We start from the raw sequence: 18,547 nt of genomic DNA on the forward strand, positions 1-18,547 counted from the left end.
TCGTGCCAACTTTTATCTCGTCGCAGGTTCTGAATTTTCAATAACGCACATTTCCCTACTCAATCAAAACCGAAAGTTTAAGCTATAGTGTGACATTATTTATTCATAATATCCTTAAGATCGATGTTATATATTTATATATTCCTGTAGCTCAATTCTTCAAAATCTCTTAATTATTTAAAAGAATATGCAGTGAATCTAGGACGTTCTTAATCCCGCATGCAAGAAAACGCTGCATTTTAAAGAAAGGAGGGTAGATGCGCCATGGTAGGGTTATTACAAATTTAATCCCTGTGAAAATTTAAATAGTCTACCGTGCTGGCACGATGTAAGATCTCCTGTTAAACCCGGAAGATCTCGAAATGGACGAGCTTACGCAACGTAAAAAAAACGAAAACAATATAAATGTAAATGTCTAATGAGATTTTTTTCTCCCGTGCAACGGATTAGTTATTTTACCTTCCTGTTTTACACAAATTAAATATCTAGACGTTTACAACAATTGCTTAAGGCAAGATAATGATTCGTTCGCTTTATAACTCATGACCACGTTTCCAGGCATTCTGCCTCTTAAACTAATGACTAATTAGAGTATTATAGTTTATGAGATTAAGAAATCGATAACGCTACTCGACAATGATTTTGTTAATTGAGTAATTTTGATTGCTTGTTGTGTATTTTTAAACGCTGATTCAGAAAATGAGAGATTAAAATTTATTCTACAAGCTCGAATTTTTTTTAAAAACATACATTTTGCTAACAAGAACTAACAAGAAAGATGTATAGGGTCTTTTTCTTAATTAAAATAATTTTTTTTTGTAGCCTTTGTTATATAATGAATAAAAAATCATATTGAATTCAGTAGCTATTCTTTATGAATTATTTTTTATTTATGCCTCAGCAGAAGAAATAAGTACAGACATTTTTATATGTTATAATAAAAAAATCTGCTCTCCTCTTAAATTTGATAAACAAATTTGAAATCAATGCACAAAATATTAGAAGAAATATCTTATCGAATCAATATTAAAAAAGTAAAATTTTGTCGACCAATGTATTATATTATCGGAAAATATCAATTTAAAATAAAAATTTATCAATACATGTTATTCAAAAACTCTATTTTCCTCAAAATAAATTTAGCAAATAGATTTTAAATTCGTAAAAAAAAAAAAATACTAATCTTATCAATTTGACATAAAAAAAAATAAAATTTTAGTGTAATTCGAAGTGTAATTTTACAAATTATCCGAGATGTAAACATGTATTATCTCAGATCGCACATTCTCTGGAATGACATGGATCAATCAGAAAGTGCATAACGGGAAAGTTAATTACTCGAAGGTATGACGTAATGCAGACAAGGCACCCGCATTCACGTCCCCTGTACATCGTTCACAATTTTCCGGCACAATGCTAGGCACACATGTGACAGGCTTATTAGCAGCCACGTGTATACCCGCACGGATCTACGTACATACAGCAGCAGCAAGGTAGGGCACGTACTTCAAGGCACCGCGCCATTTCCACGAGGCTTTGTTTATCGCACGGCTCGTCGGGGCGAGGATAATGGACCGATCGAACGGATGGAGGGACATTTAGGTTACGCAACTCGTGATGCGTTCGATTTTTTCAAGGACGGCGAGCAAGACGGCTTAAACGCTGCCTTGAGCTAAACGGCTCTTCTTTTGTCATCTCATCGAGAAATATCGGGCCAATTAGAAGACTATAGTGTTCTTTTTCTCAAGGGACATGGCACGTTTCGAGTTCTGAGGCGACTGTCGCGTAACTGAATGATTTGTAATTAAGTCCTTTGTCAAACCAGATATAAGCAGCATAATTTTAAAGTGATGATAAAACTGCTTATGTGTGTGTCTCTCATATTTAAACTTTTTAGAAAAGAAGCATGTTTCTATAAAACATGTTTCTCATTTAATAATCTCATTATCATAATTAAGTCATTTATTAAGTCTATAATCTTTAAAAAAATTTCTGCCGTTTTTATCTATTATTTTATGTTAAAGGAATGTCTCCGTAATGAAAGCTCTCAAATTAAATTTCTGCTGCGTTTAATGTTTACGTGAAATTAACTAAAGAGTAAAGTGTTGTTATTTATTTTTTCACAACAATTTCTTTAACATCCCATACTGATACAGGAGAAGAGTCATTAATTCCGCACGAGTAGGTCGAAGAAAAGGGTTGGACTATATTTAGAACTAACCGATAGTGGATAAAAATAATTCGTGTAACATAATACGCGTATAAATACGATAATAACACGTGCGCCAAGGCAGGCGGAGAATCGGACTGAAAATGACGTTCTTACCGAAGATCCTCCGCTTCCATTGGTGATCGATTTTATCTGATATTCGTGGGAGGAGACATTATATCGACGAGGGACGCGTTTCTTTCAAGTCTCGCCATATGGCCCACGACTTCAGGGAATAATCTGGGGACGCCGGTCGGTTTAGATACGATAGGACGCGATAAAATCGCCTAGGCCACGAATTTAAATCAACAAGACAATTTCTCACTCGAAAAAATCCCAGTCGACGAGACGTGTACGAATCATTCGAGTATATCTACTGACGGCTCATTAAAGGAGGACGCCTTCGAGGATTGTTCCCCTTCTTATCGTTATCGATAAACTCTGATGACGGATGTACGAATGGTTCGATAAGAGAAATTATCGAACAACAATTCGGCGTGTGCACCAACTAACATGTCTCTGAGACCCAGAGAGATTCGATGTTTGATGCAAGGGAGATGTTTTCCTAGTGGAGCATTTCAGTCGAATCTCCAACAGTATCTTGTTCAAATTTGCATTATGTAATATCCCGTTGCCGATAGCTTTAATCTTTGAATTATTAGTGACATAGGTATACGAAGTTTACTTATGGACTCGATTTTCCCTAAAATACATATATCTTTGGTAGACCAGATATGTTACTTCATTTACTCAAGATTATTATTTTTTTCGATGATTAATAAATCATGTTAAAAATGTTCTGAAAATTAATAAAATTATCTCGTGAACTTTATCATGTAAATAGATATATAAAAGAAATTGTGAATATACATACTATTTGGCGCGTTTGATAGCGCGTTTCATCTCAGAAACTGCGTGAAAATCTCGTAGTTACGTTCAAAGTCTCAGACTAAAATTTAGTCAGCCTTCATAATTAGGATAACAATGTTTGAAGTTGCAGGCGCGCAAATTAACTTTCGTATGTAACGATCTCTCCCTATTTAATATTGTTAGTTTAAAAGTTTCGCACTTTGCGGAGGAAAGTTTGGAGCGACCCGAGTACAACCGAGTCGGCTCGACGCAAGGATTTCATTTTTGCAATAACAGACTTTTATACGAGCGTTAAGAAGCGTCAGAGTGAATAAAAATGCGTCGAGTAATTTCAGATTATTTCGTCCTAGCCAGGAAAGAAGAGAGAGTCCTGAGAGTGGAATCGCGGAGGCTGAAGAACGGATTGAAGAGCCTAAGACGGGGATTGAAAGTCCTAACTATAGAGGATTTTCCAGATTGGCTCGGCGAGATTATAAAGAAAAGAGAGACGAGGGACGTGTGCAAATTCTCCGGTGCACGGCCGCAGCTGCGAAATCAACGTTTGCACCTGCTCGGTGCTGGAGATACAAGCGAGGAGAAGCCCCCGAGGCCGAAACTCGATTGCGCAAGGAGACTTGACATTGTGCATTGTCCATTGAATATATATTTGAAAGGTACCCAGATGCGAGCCAGCAACGGATTCAAGAACTCCAAACATTGGCTCATGTGTGTTTGCAAATAATCTGATTTTCATTCAACAATCTCTTATACGCTACAAAGTTTTTATATTAACAGCAATACAAATATAAAATTACATATCGTTTTAAATTACTTTTAAAGCGAAAATTTGTTGATTAAATTTAATATACTTATTATTTTTTTTAATATTGTAATATTGATCGATGGAATTATATATTTTATTATAAATATTTTTATGTAATAAGAAAGATTTGAAATATTTTACGTCAAAATTGTAAGTAAAAAATATTGCGTCCTATTGTTCCTTTTATTTCGGATGTTTAGATTAAATGAGCAATAAACTGGAATCGAAACAGATGGTGCATCACGCACGTTGTATCAAACATTAATTCTCTCCGCTGTCAGACTTGGAAAGCTTTTAAAGACCGGACGTGGTTATAGCTTTCCGAGAGTGCGCATCGTATTCGAGAGAGATCTTGAATAAATTTTGCTAAACTACGACAATAAAGTTTGATGTACTACGATTACGATTGTCGCGCTATTTCCGAGAAACATCACATTCTCATAAGATGAGGGTTCTATTTAATAGGACGTCGAAATACACACAAACGCAAGAAATATACGTGTTAAAAACAAAAATCAATATACTATACGCTGGTCAATGACTTCCTCTAATAGTCTGTCTCGAATGGAGAACAGATGTTTGGAAAGTTGTCAAATGGTTCTTTAAAGGATCAGCGACCGCAGCAGGCAGGTGCGACGACCACCGGCTGCCAGGGTCCTCCACACAAGTATTCCCTTAATCCTAAACTAATTTCTTCTGCAGTAACAAACCACGCGTATCTTTGCAACGTTTCTCAAACTATTGAGTCTCCCCCTTTGTAGATAACGTAATTTAAATTTGCATTTAAATAAATTTTATATAGTTAATGGAAATAAAAATCGAGAATTATAGCATCACTAATAAAAATCACTATTATTAATAACATATTGTATTTTATTAATTGTTTTCCAATTTGTTAGTATTTAAAAACATTATAGACATGGATTTAACAAAACAAATTTTTTTTTTTACATAAAGTATAGAAATCAAATAAAAATTAAACGGAATAAGCACATTAAGTAGCTTAAGTATAGAGTTTAATTAATACAACACTCCATTGCAAATTTTCGATAAAATTGTATATATGAGTTTATAAAAAAAGAAAGAAAATATATATATATGTTAAATAATATCCATACAAAGCAATATCTTACAATTCACATTTTCTCGCTGCTGAAATATAAAAACATCCTAAATGACTATTCCCAGGTTAAATGCATAAATTATTATAAAATAATAAAATTCCGAATAATTTTGCGAAATGAAAAAGCGTGCATGGAAGAAGGCTGTTTTGCTCAACAGCGTATACGAGAATTCGTAGAATGACAGCCGACGTTCCATCAAGCGCCGCCAGATGCGGAGCGCGTCGTTTTACTCTTTGACGGTCGAAGTCGCGGCAGCACGGCGGGCCTCCGAAATCAACTCTCGCACCTGTGCGTGGCACGATCCCGGCGTGGCCGGCAGGTTGCTCACCGTCCGCGAAGTATGCAGGTAAATGCAACGCGCCCGGATGCACAAAGGTTACAAAGTGCCACCTGCCGAAAGCAACCCGGTGCGCGCCGCTGCAGGCGAGCAGCAGGCGGCCGGTGTATAACTATATGTTCCTTTTTTCCTTCCTACTCTCGTCCCTCTTTTTCTCCTCCTTCATTATCTCGCGACCACCGGTCCCGTACGTACGTAAGAGCCGCAGAACGAGCTGTGCCCGGCTTAGCGATGGCTCCACAACCGATATTTACGCGCAATTTTCAGGCATCGCGCGTACAGACGCGCGTCCGAGGGTGCCGGTGCCACGTCCACGGTCGTGGACACGTTAATATTGCCGCAGGTCTCGCGAGGGAATTCAGGCAAATCGATCCGGGAAGGAGCAAAGAAACGGCACACGGGAAATCGTGGTATCGTCGGAGACCGCTTGAGACGCGACAGAGATCCATAAATCGTTGCGTTGAATATTCTAGAGCTCGACATAAAAAATTAAGCTCTCGCTCGCTGATTTCAGAATGGAATATTCATCGAGGGGATAGGAAAAACGACAAAGATTTTTGTCCGCCGTGAATATTCCGCGATGCACATCAAACGGTGGGGGCTGCCCTTTTTCGCTCGCGGAAGTCTATCAGGCGATCGACAGTAAAGTCGCCGCTGCCACACTTCCTGCTTCTGCCCTTTCCCTTCACTCTGGATGGAAACGGTGGTCGTTCAACCCTCTCGCGCTGCTGTTGCCCTCACCGGTGGTAGGTGAGGACCAATAAAAATACAATAACTTATGTACCTTCATTTTTACTGCAAGGATCAAAGTGAAACCCTCGGTTAAATCGCGGCCAAAGTAAATAACAAGCACTAAATTGGGCGTAAAACTTATCTTACGTGCGTTTATCCGTTAACTCTCGAGGGCGCCGGTCAGCCAGGCGGAAGTTTAATAACTTGGTTAACAAAGGCATCGGTATCAGCCCCTCAATATCGATCGGCGAGATATCGCATGTTATGCTGGAAGTTATAAGTCTCTCGTTCGTGCAGGTGCATCATTGCAATGTTGTTTACGATAGTAACGGGATTTAAAATGTAAAGGAATTTAATTATTATTCTCAGTATTTTATTCGAGACTAAACTTAACGTAATGAGCAACGACTGGGTGATACGACCTGCATAAATGCTTATTCTGAGACGACTGTTCAACCCTTTCGGCGCCCGGCTTATACGCGATACATAGTGAGCTATTTGGTACCTCGTCTGGCAAAGGATGGCCTTCTGCCAAATTGAAAAAGTTACGTACAAACTTACGGTCAAAGTGATAGATTAATAAGGAAACGATGTGGGGAATAATGCAGAGCCAAAAAGTAATTCCCGTAGCTTTATTTTATCCGCGGTGAGAGAAATCCATTCGTCTTCAGAAGAGGAAAAAAATGATACGTGGAGGAGAATTCTTCTCTCGCATAATTTTTGAATTTCGTGAATATGAAAGTGGAATAAACTATTAAATATTAAATAAATACCCTGAATAATAAATAATTTGATAATATTAATTTAACTTCAATATTCAATAACTGTACGGTAAAATTCTCTTTCAATTAATATTGATAACATATCAGTGATCAATAATAGGTAATTAGTAAGAGACTAAAGCAATTTAAACTGGAACGACATACACACAATAGGTTTGATACTTTCTTAAATTATTAAAGAGATTTATTCTTCCTGAAATTATTTCGAAAATGCTCTAATCGACCGGAATTAACTGCAGTCGAGGTAGTACCAATCGCAATCTTCGCGGTATCTTCGTTGTAACACGTTTATAACGTAATAATCAACGCCCAGAGCCAGCAATATATAAACGAGGCAAAGTAGTTAATGCTAGGCTGTACAGCGAAAGTCGGGGTGCATACGCGCGAGTTAGCGTACGTTAGTACGTCGCCTAACCGCGAAGATTAGACTGCGATTTCTTACCAGAAGAGAGTTCGCGACGTGGCTAACGGCACCGCAATTAAAGAGGGAAATAGCGTTCCGTTAGGGAGCCATAATTCCGCGACATTTTAACGACGAGCTGACTTACGAGCGCGCAGCCTCTCAGATCGGAACTCTTGCGATCGTACGAAAGACCGTGTCTACAAGACGCCGCGCACGTTCTAAGTAGAGTTATTATACGAAAACTAGATTTATATAGGCAAAAAATCATGGATATTTCGCCTAAAATCTCGACACATAAAAAAATGCGTATAGGTTAGTAAAATAGGTTGATTAAAATACAATCGACGAATAATTTATTTCACATCTAATTGTTCATTAGTAATAATTTAATAAGAAATTTTGACCAAACATAGTCAACTATTCTCTTATTTTATTTGATAGTATGATTGACCAGTTTCTTAAAACTTACACTTATTATAAATCAAGACTAATATAACGCAATGTGAAAGAAGTCAAAGCAAAATATTTGAATGTATTAATTTAAGGTAAGAAATTATTAATCATAGTCAATTATTCTCTTCACATGTGATTGTAATGGATCAGTTTCTTATACAGCTTGAAACTACTACAACTATTTTAAATCAGGACTAATACAGGAAAGAGAAGTAAAATATTTAGAAGATTCTCTGAAACCTCGCTTATAATTTTCCCAGGCGTCTTCGAAAAATCCCCTCAGACATAACATAGACACCCTAAAAAAAAAAAAAAAAAAAAAAAAAAAAAGAGGACAATGTCCGAAGAAAAGAAGACGGATGGGCATACCCTGGTTCTAACAGATGAGAAGACACTCTTGCGCGCGAGCCACATGGACGAACAAGTTGCGACGATAATTTCAGGAGCAGCAAGGCAAAGCTCGCGTCGACGTCCGTCCCTTTATCGGACGATCTCGGGTTAAGGAACCAGCCGGCAGAAAGATGGTTGCAGCAATCAGCGGCGCGGCGGCTGCATTCGGGGGGTCACGTGCGTTGCGTGCGCGCCGGCCGGGCTAGGGCGATGCACGCGGATGCACAAAGAGCTCAAGCCACGGAGCATGTCCGAAACGGGCCACCTGCCGACAGATGTTGAGTCTAGCGACCGAGACCCTGGCGCTGTTAGGCCAGCCCTCCAACCGGGGCCCTACTCGGAGCCCTCCCCCCACCTCGGTCTACCTGGCTCTCCTCCTAACGCGTCGGAACCCTCCGATTCTCTACACCAGGAACCTTTGTCCGCCACTCCGCCTTATGTGAATCGCATCCAGTACTCTCCACCTGCCTCTGGACCTCCTTCGGATCGCCGTGTTTTCTTTGAGTACAAGAAGCATTGCGCGTTCCAAGAAAAACACGTTCGAACACAGATGTATTTTAAGGCTTTTAATTCCTGAGCTCGTACTGTTGAGTTTTTGCTGAATTACTCCAAATAGAAATATTTCCAAAATGATATCTGTCTAAAGAAAAATTCATACAGCATTCTAAGAACTCGAATACTTTTTTTTTATTATATTTTCCTACATTTTACCAGGCGTGATCTCCAGGCGTGCAATCGTGGAGGCTGATGTGAAGCATCCCGGTATAACAAACGTCTAATTATTTTTCTGTGAAACGGTCGGAGGTTGGATTAATTATTGGAAAAACAATAGAACTAAGATAGGTCGTGTTGAGGGAAGACGGAGCAAGGACAGCCGAGCTTAAGTGGGCAAACGGAGGAGAAAATAACCTAGGGTACGCGACGACGCCGGCAGTCTTTGTGTTTACCAGGACCATCGCGTGACGCCCGCGTTCGCCTTCGTCGTGGCGGTTCCCCCGTCGTTCGCGGATCCCCCGAGTGTGACCCGTAGATGGATTTCTGTGCGCGGAGAGCGAGCCGCTCTAAATTAAATATTGCGTGCTCGAAAAAAATGGCAGTCGTCAACATCTGCAGACCTGCGTGGAAAGGACCTCGAGTCACGCGACGGACAGTCTCTCTCTCCTTTCCTTCCATGACGATCGTTCCACCCTTTTCACGTTTTGCGAGGTGTCATTGAACGAATTTCAGACTCAGCATGCTTTTGCTTTCTCTCTTTCCTCCTCCTTTACTCTTCGCTCGACTTCAATCGTACGAGCATCGCAAGAAAACAAATTATTCCCGCACGAAATATCGCAGGTCTTCGCAATTCCTTTCCTTCGAACGCCGTTGAATCCCCAACAACGGAAGAGAGCCTCGGTAAACGTGAGATGGACAGGACAACAACATTGGAAAATGGCGCGAGTCACGCGATGGACGTTTACTATGTTCGGCTTGCTTGCTTGCTTTCTTTCCTTCTTTCGCTCGGGAAATGACCGCGAGTCGTTCGCAAGATGCCACCGTTTCCGGTGTACGACAGCTGTCCTTCGCGCTGTCGTTCGACGAGATCGACAACGTTGACGAAGATGTATCGATGCCGTGTATTCTCGGATTTCTTGTTTGCGACCGAAATGAGAAAGCGTTTCACGAGAACGCCTATACGCGTGCGATAGAAAATTGATCGATTGTGTGTACTCACATTAAAAGACACACACTAGGTGTATCGCAGTTCATCGAACCTTTTAATTTACGCCGATGTGAATTATTATAAACAGAGGACAACATGCTTCAAATAGCTCCAAATATTTGAGTATTCTTTCGAAAAACAAAATGGACCGCAATTCTGCAAATTTCACACAACATCCCGCGATCTGTACCGGATAAAAAACTTATAGAAACTGCAAGTTTTATCTTATGGGTTCTAATTCTCATTCATTTTTAATTCAACGAATAAAATTCTAATATACATATTTCTTTTACTTGCTATGCTATAACTTTTTTTTTACAAAGATACGTGTATTTACTTGTTACGTGTATTTACGTTATACTCCTTAATATTGTATCTAGCGTTTTAATTTAAAATGTTTGTTATAATACATTCATTTTTTTTTGCACAGAAAAAATCAGTTTTACTAAAGTATCTAAAAAGATTTAATAGATACACATTTAAAAATAATTCGGAACATTAAAATAATTACACAGAAAACTCTAACAAAATTATTTTGGGATCTGCATCTACCTAAATGTTTAGATATTTCAACAAGATTATTCTTTCCAATGCATACGATACTCATGATATATACGTGACAAAATGGTGTAAAATAGTGCCCAAAGGGTTAATTACATTACATCTACCTCTTAAGTTCACGTGAAACATTAATATCTTCATGTTCCCAAATACTTCACACGAAAACATCTTCGTACTGTGAAATTACTTACGTTAATTAATCTAATACTTCAAGTTCTATCTCGCGATCATTATGATGTCTGATTTCAACGTCCATCGGCGCAATTTCCTAGATGACCAATTACAAAGCCGTTCGATGCTCTTCGCGATAATCGTGTTTAAAAGCGCGTATATACTTTGGAATCGCATTTCGCCTCGTCGATGGGAGGGAACGTCTGGAGGAGACAAGGAACGAGATCTTTTCCTCTCCGTTATACTTTCACTTTCTCTTACGGTAACCTCCTCCTCCGCTGTATTTTCCATTCCCCCGCCCCTTTGTCTGCCCCTCCCCCCTTCCCCCCTCGGTCGAGATTCACCGGGTGTACGACGCAGTCTCTCCGCTGTCTAGCCTGGAACCTAGGTATTATTTAGACTTTCACCGGTCGGAAATGCCCACCTCTTCGCCTTACGTATTTGTTATTTCTGCGTCCTTTCGCCTCTCTCTTTCTCTTTGAAATGTATCGCTGAGTTTGTAATTATAAGAATAAAGACATCGATTTATTACCCATATATGTAAGCCCGATATATAAAACGACACAATCTCTCTCTGTTTTAAATATAAATTCTCCTCTCGCAATTCTATAAAATATAAATATTCATATGATAAGTATATAAACGCCGCAAAAATGGAAAGGATATATTTCTTCAGGAAATGAAAAAAAAAATCAGAATTTAAAAATCAGTCTGTAACTTCAAGAACCGGTCTCGTTTGTAGAGAAGATATTTTTTTAATGTTGAAAAATACTTATCAGTTCAATCGAGAACGGATATATCAAAAATCAATTCCACAATACATGCGGAATACTTGTGCATCCTTAATACGGTACCATCTTCCCGTGTTCTCCAATTCCCTTGCGATTTACTCGGCCGGCTAGGAGATATTTCGAGATCGCGGAACCACTTTCCAATCTAACTCGCGAGAAAGGCCGTCGGCTCGTCTGGATTAATAGAGCGTGATCGAAAGAAGAAGGATCGATCGACAGTTTCCTCGTCTCGCATTCATCGTGTCTAGGATAATAAGAATCGCGAGTGTAACGTAAAAAGCAGCGCCTTGGCGAGGACGCGAGACGATGATAATATCGCGATATAAATTTTGCAGACGGTGGTCCCGTGCCATTATTGTTCGATCAGTTTGGTGATCGCAAAAAATGACAGCGCATTAATTTGATCGCGTACCGAAGTGAAAGGCCCTAATGAAGAATCATTAAAATCTCAGCCGAAGAAGAGACGCGCCGCAAAAAGCAGTTTGGATGCGTAGGTCTAGTAAGTGCGAGGGGTCAAAGGAAGACGAGGGGTAACTTCGTCGAGGCCGGGAGGAAGATTCGTGAAACCCAACGAGCGAGCGGCAGGACCATCCTTGGCCATTTCGACAAAGGGAGTAAAGGGAGTAAGAGGAGACTGCGAGGCTCTCGCACACACAAGCGCCGGCCACGTGCCAGGCAGGTGCGAGCGAGGTTTCTCGAATAACAGTCGGCATTTATCTCCTCTCTTTCTTCTCGGCCGCGAGCGGAACCTCTTCCCCTTTGTTCCCTCGGCCGTGCATTCGGCTTTCCTCAGGTAAAGAAAAGAGAAAAAAAAATATGTAAGAACTTGGACAAATAGTGCGGAGTCAAATCGCTTAGAAAACTTCCAGTCGGGATCCGGGGATCTCCTCCGGGCCACTTCGCTGAAAGAAAACTAACGAGGTGGATTCGTGTATCAATCAAAGGAGAGGGATCACCGCGCGGAACTATAGATCGTCCGGAACGAGGGGACAGAAGGAGGTTAAGGCCCTTATATTCGATTCTTCCTGAATCATCGAACATGAATTCAAGAATACGTCAAGGCTCCCTTGCGGCCGTCGGCCGCGTCGCCATCATTGGCTCGTGCTCTCGATTCGATCGATCGTGTCATTAGGAGCGATGACCCAACGACACGGTCGATTCAATAATTCGTCGTAGAAATCCACGTGCCTTTATCCGGACGTACACAGGAACGATATCGCGCGGAAATGCCTTTCACTTTCACGAAAGTCGACGAGTCTCTCCTGCTGATAAAATGTTAGGTAACTAAATTAAGTCGTTATGGGTGTCTGGATCGGTTCGACCAGCTCTAGTGGAAGAGAGAGAGAGAGAGAGAGAGAGAGGGGGGGGAGAATGCAATTTGCTAAATGTTCTGTAACGTATATTTCCAATGGATACTTTACCAAGAGATATGCGATGCAAAGAAGATGATACGAAAACGAGAAAGTATTATCTCGATAAAATTACAACTGCGATAATATTCGCAAAGGCATTCACCCAGTAACTTTATATGTAGAGATAGTACACGATAAATAATAATTAACTTTCGCGCTTGTAACAAAGTTAATAGATAGCCGCATTTCTCTTAAAAGAAGTTCAACAGAGGACATAAATCAATAAAAATATACAATTTTAAATCAAATTTCTCCAAGGAAAAAATTCTGATTTCACTTAATAACAATAGATATAGCTAGATAATAAGTCCATATGTGCGTATCGATTTTAATATAAAAACTCTGAAAGTAAATAATACCCATTCAAAATAGGAGAAAACAAATATTGAGATATTAAAAAAAAATAAAATTAATGATTTGAATAGAACAGAGAAAAACTAGAGGCAGATGGAAAGCGCCTTTCGAAAGGATGACCTGGCGGGATGCTGAGGTAACATATCACAGGCACGATGAATTTATTTCTTCATCTTACTCGCGGTGGCTCGGTCACGAAAAGGGACGGGCATAGAGAGAGGACCGGTAAAAGGGAATGGGGCGTAAGGGCACGTCGCGACGCGAACATACAAGAACGTACAAGAAGAAAAGAGTGTGTGGAGCGCACGCGGGAAAGGAGGTTGGGACACGATGGCGCAACATCTGCCGGGTGCAACAATCCCGAACACCTGCCGTCTGGTAGTCGCGTGCTCTCGCACCCTGGGGAACAGGGTGGTGGAATAAGACGACGACCGGGCCGATCCTTGCCCTCGTAACTTACTCGAACGAGCTCGGGCAGCACGTTAAGGGGAACGAGTCCAGGACCGGTGCTACGTCGCGCTACGCACAATGGATCTGGCCAGACCGAATCGATTTCCAGCTAGTGTCTGGCTGCGATTGTCGTCCGCGAGATACGAGGCGGTATCGAGAGATACTAGATACTGCTCTAATCATTTTTAGTCTTATGTCGACGCAGAATAAAAACAGACGAGTAGCTTACACTAAATTCATATTATAACATCAGACACACATAATTTCTAGTAATAATAATGTAGAGATACTCTAAATTATTCTGCCGATATTATGGCTAATGATAATAATAGGTAATGTTAATCGTAAATAAATCCTATATTGCATGTTTGATCCAAGAGAGTTTCTGTCAAAAGTCTGTCAAGAAGTATAAGTATAACTAGATAATCTATGCGTACAGATGTAAGTGTAAATTATATATATAATCTCATATTATAAATCTTATCTGATTTGGATAACGAAATTTCCTTCTGACAAATGAAATATAATAATAATAATTTTGTGTATGATTATCTAATGACTAAAAAAGAACCACATAGCGTCATGAAAATATTAATATAACAGTAAATTCATAAAAATAATAAAATAAAATTAAACCTTACGTATTTCTTCCTTGTAAATCTACGCTGAAAATCAAGAGTTTCCTCTTAGATAATTACAGGTCAAGAAGTTTGTATTAGAGAAGCCAGACTATAGATTACAAGGCTCGCAAATAAAACATCGCAACAATTATCTGAAAGTATTCGATCGTCCTGCTCATCGCCTGCAACTCTGCGCAAGAAACTAGATCAAGTGGACGATCGATCGCTCTACTTTTCTAGCGCGAGCAAACGGCGTAATAACCGCTAAACGTATTTAGATAACGCTTCACTCGTGAGGAAGGTTATTAGTCTATTAGCAGCCTGTTGTAGGCCAATGGAGCATCGTCGTTAGGTGTCCCAAGGCCGGTCTCTAAAGCACGTTTTATTAATCGATTGATCAACCACCAGAAACTATCGAGTCGCAGCCGAGTCGTTTTTCCGTCATATTGCGACAATAATGTGGGGAACGACGGCTAATGGACACCCAGGTCCGATCAATGATTGCAAAATTACGACGACGCACGGATAATTCTCATTTTTCATCACGTTGCTATCACGTTGATTAATCGCTAATGCTTTCGTGTCTGATTCGACAATTTTCAGGGAACAAGTCGTGCAAAACTGTTAGCTAAATTTTATGCATCGCACGAGGCACGCGAGTAATAAAATCACTCTACCCCCAGACCTACGTAAAAACTGTCGGAAGCGAGCTTCTATCCTACGGAAAGAAAGAGAAAGAGAGAACGGAAAGAATTTCAAAGTTTTCCCCGCAGTTATAACCTCGGAAAATTACTTCTCCCTTTCTTATACGTCTGACGCTTTTATTCGCGCGACCTCCTTTTTCCCGGCTTAGGTCGCCTCGCCGGATGGCAGAACTTAATCCTGACCCTCGTCCACTAGACCGTCACATAGAAAGGCCTATGTATGCCTGTGTATAATTATTTCGGTACCCAGGTCTATTATTATCACACAGTACACAGGCAAAGTAGTGGTCGACGGATATTTCGGCGTTGCTCGCCGTGGGCGGCCTTCTCTCTCTCTAGGGGGAGAGAGAGAGAGAGAGAGAGAGAGAGAGAGAGAGAGAGAGAGAGAGAGAGAGAGACATAAATAGATAAAGCGGTTATTGTTTTAAGACCCTTTAAAAACAAGCAGATAAGTAAACAAGATATTTAATAAAAAAAGCACAAGTAATAAAAACAAGAAAAATTTACAAACACAAGGATACAAAATAAAAAGAGGTATAACTAAAAAAAGTATAAAAAAATTAATGAAATAAGATAAAGAAAGTAATAACATAAGACATGAGGAAGAACGTAAAGAATGTAATAAAAAGGTATATAATAGCAAAGAACGAATAAAGCGCACATGGGAAAAAGAAAAGAAGAGAGAAAGAGAGAGAGAGAGAGAGAGAGAGAGAGAGAGAGAGAGAGAGAGAGAGAGAGAGAGAGAGAGGGAGGGAGGGAGGGAGAATACACATTAGGAGAGTCGCACAAGGGAAACTCATTACCGTAATGACATCTGCTCGGCGCAATAATCAATTTTCAATTTCCACGAGAGATCACTGTTATTTCCCGTAATTATTTCCCGGTTTTCGTCCGCTCGGACGGATAGTCGTGTCGTCACGCGACGTAATGGTCACGGGAAAATAAGCTTTTCGCGAAGAAATCAAACGAAGACGAAGCGTACAGCAGGACGCGCTTCATTCTGCGATCTTGTCAAGAAACACGCACGTAATTAGATACTCTTTCCTCATGAGGAGTTTACACACGACATTCTCTCTCGCTTTCTCACTCTAAAAATATTAAGGAGCATAAAATACGAAAGAAGCGACGCAGAATCTCTGACATCACCGGTATGCGCCGGAATCGGCGGCGAAGCCGGTCGATCGGGCTTCCGCTTTTTAAAGAAGGTTTAAGGGTTTATGTTATTTTTAGAGGTATTATTCAGGCCAGGTGGCACTGATTTAGCAGTTACCGGTGTTATTATTGGTGTACCATGCGCACGTAAATCCACCCAGTGCAATGATGACAATGGAAGAGAAAGAGAATGAGGGAGAGAGGGACATCTCATGTGGGTCGGTTCGCGAGAGCTTCTCGTTTACTAATCGGATTGGGCGTGATTAATCTATAATTCGTACGTCAATTGCTTTTTCTGGCGGTGTAAATGTCAGCGGCTAAATTGGCCGAGAAGGAGAATGACATATCTCAAATGGAAAATCATCGATAATGAGAATCGAACTAATTAGTTAAACAATATCCAAAACACGATATATAAAAGCGTAATTGCACTGTTAAATTCATGGGTCTGTATTCACATCCCACTTTATCTCCAATTTGAGTTATGTTTTTATTTATCATTATTCCTACGCAATGAACGTTATTTTAAAATACAATAGAGTTAAACAATTTAATTTAAGAAATACATTAAGTTTGACTCAAATTTAGTTTCTTATTTATTAAGTGCACAACGTTAGTACTAAATGCACACATTAGGACGTTGTTTACTTTGTAAGCAATTCAATCACAAAATGGATTGATTTACATTTTTAACACACACGGAAGTTAAAAATATTATTAACAAAATATTATTTATATATAACTCAAGGGACTGATATGATTGACTTATTTATTTTATTGTATTATTTTTTATTTATTATATTATTTTGATTTATCACTTCTTTGACATCTAGTGTGTTATATTATACTACCGGAAGGAAATAAAATCGTCAACTGATGAGATAAAACGAGTGCGCTTATTTTTCTTCGCTTCGACCTCGATTTAAGCCAAATTGGCTGGCAGTTATCTATGTTAAACTGTTGTTTTCGCAATCCCTTTAATTTATGTAGATGAACACCGTGGATACTTGAAGGCGATACACCTTTCCGTGCGCCCGGTATGTATGCCATATCCTTGCACCACACTCGCAGCGGAAACTAGTTCAGTGAAACCTCGGTTGTAAACATCGTAGGAATCGAAGGTTGCATCTATTACTTAGGCCCGTATTCTCAATCGTTAAATCTCGTCTGAGCAGCATATCAGCCGTTCAGAGAACAGAGAGTGTCATATCTTCAGATACAGACAGTTCAATAGTCACGTTTCAATTAGAGATTAACCGAGACTGCATTCAGCCGAGAAGCGGAACGATTACTCACACGTGAAACCTGATTTCACATTGTTAATTCTGGCTTGAACTATGTTATATATTAATTGCAGCAGTCGTTAATTTTAATTCACTTAGCGCAATCTAAATATATTGTATATTTAGATTTTATATTTACATTTTCAGTAAAATTTTAATAAAACTGTTAATAAATCTTTAATAATATCACAAAAAAAGATAAAATATGTCTTTAACGAAGAAATAAATCAAAATTAATTAATATTACAATCTTGTGAGTAAAATGTTTAAGGTCTCAATCCTTCGGTGCCACACGTTTTGTTACAACACGTTTTGCAATACACTGGATAGTATGTAAAAATATCGCATAAAAATCAACATACTTAAATAAATTCTTTTTCAATCGAAACACTAGATATTAGGACTATAATAAACAAATGTATGTATCTTTATTAATAAAAAAGTTAAAGCATATAATGTAAAGGAAATTTCGAGTGTGCTATATTAAAAATGGCACCGAGAGATTAAATTAATTACGTAAGAAAAATTGGAATGATGACTTGATCGAATAGATAACATAGATATATCTTACTAACCATTTTTCTTAAGAGAATTACAATTATTTTTATATAATACTGACACGTGCATTAAACTTGGAAAAGACTAATTTCAAACCAAAACGCATATCATTACTTTTAATGTGTATAAAACGTGTATAACTAGAAAATTATCATTCGACATTAACATTTAAGGATATATGTAGCTCATAAATATATACATATATACTCATAAAGTTAAAATCAAAATTTGCAAGTAAAATAATTTTGTCATTTTTTAATGCAAATTCTTTAAGTTTGTTTAAGTAAATGTTCATTAAATCATTGTATTATAAGACTTTGAATATGTTTAGTGAATAAATGCGGATATCTTTTATGCCATCCTGTGCTATTAACAATAAATTGATCAGAGTTTATCTCGTGATATACACATTCGGGTTTCATTTACATGACAAGTTAATTTTGAAGTTTCGCATTGCGAGATTCTCTTGGTCGAGCCTAAATAAGAATAAATCTGGTTTATTCTCAATATATTCGGTGTTAGTAACGGCACTCCGTGTTGGTCGACGATGAGTCGAACGGTGTCCGAAATTAAGTCTTGGGCCACCCGCAAATTCACGATAGGACAAGTATTAATGTAATGTCCACACGGGTACGGATATGTCGGTGTAGACATTCTCGTAAAAATAATGCTTTTGCGGCGGCAGAT

General features: G+C 39.1%; 1 protein-coding gene across 1 annotated transcript in view; it reads right to left on the reverse strand.

Annotated features, from left to right (window-relative positions):
* The window catches only part of Pdk1 (Phosphoinositide-dependent kinase 1), a 384,329-nt gene that overhangs the window by 194,523 nt on the left and 171,259 nt on the right, over positions 1-18,547 (reverse strand). The window lies entirely within an intron of this gene.

This window comes from Acromyrmex echinatior, chromosome 18 (assembly GCF_024713525.1).
Source record: "Acromyrmex echinatior isolate Ae372 chromosome 18, ASM2471352v2, whole genome shotgun sequence".
Lineage (NCBI taxonomy): Eukaryota > Metazoa > Arthropoda > Insecta > Hymenoptera > Formicidae > Acromyrmex > Acromyrmex echinatior.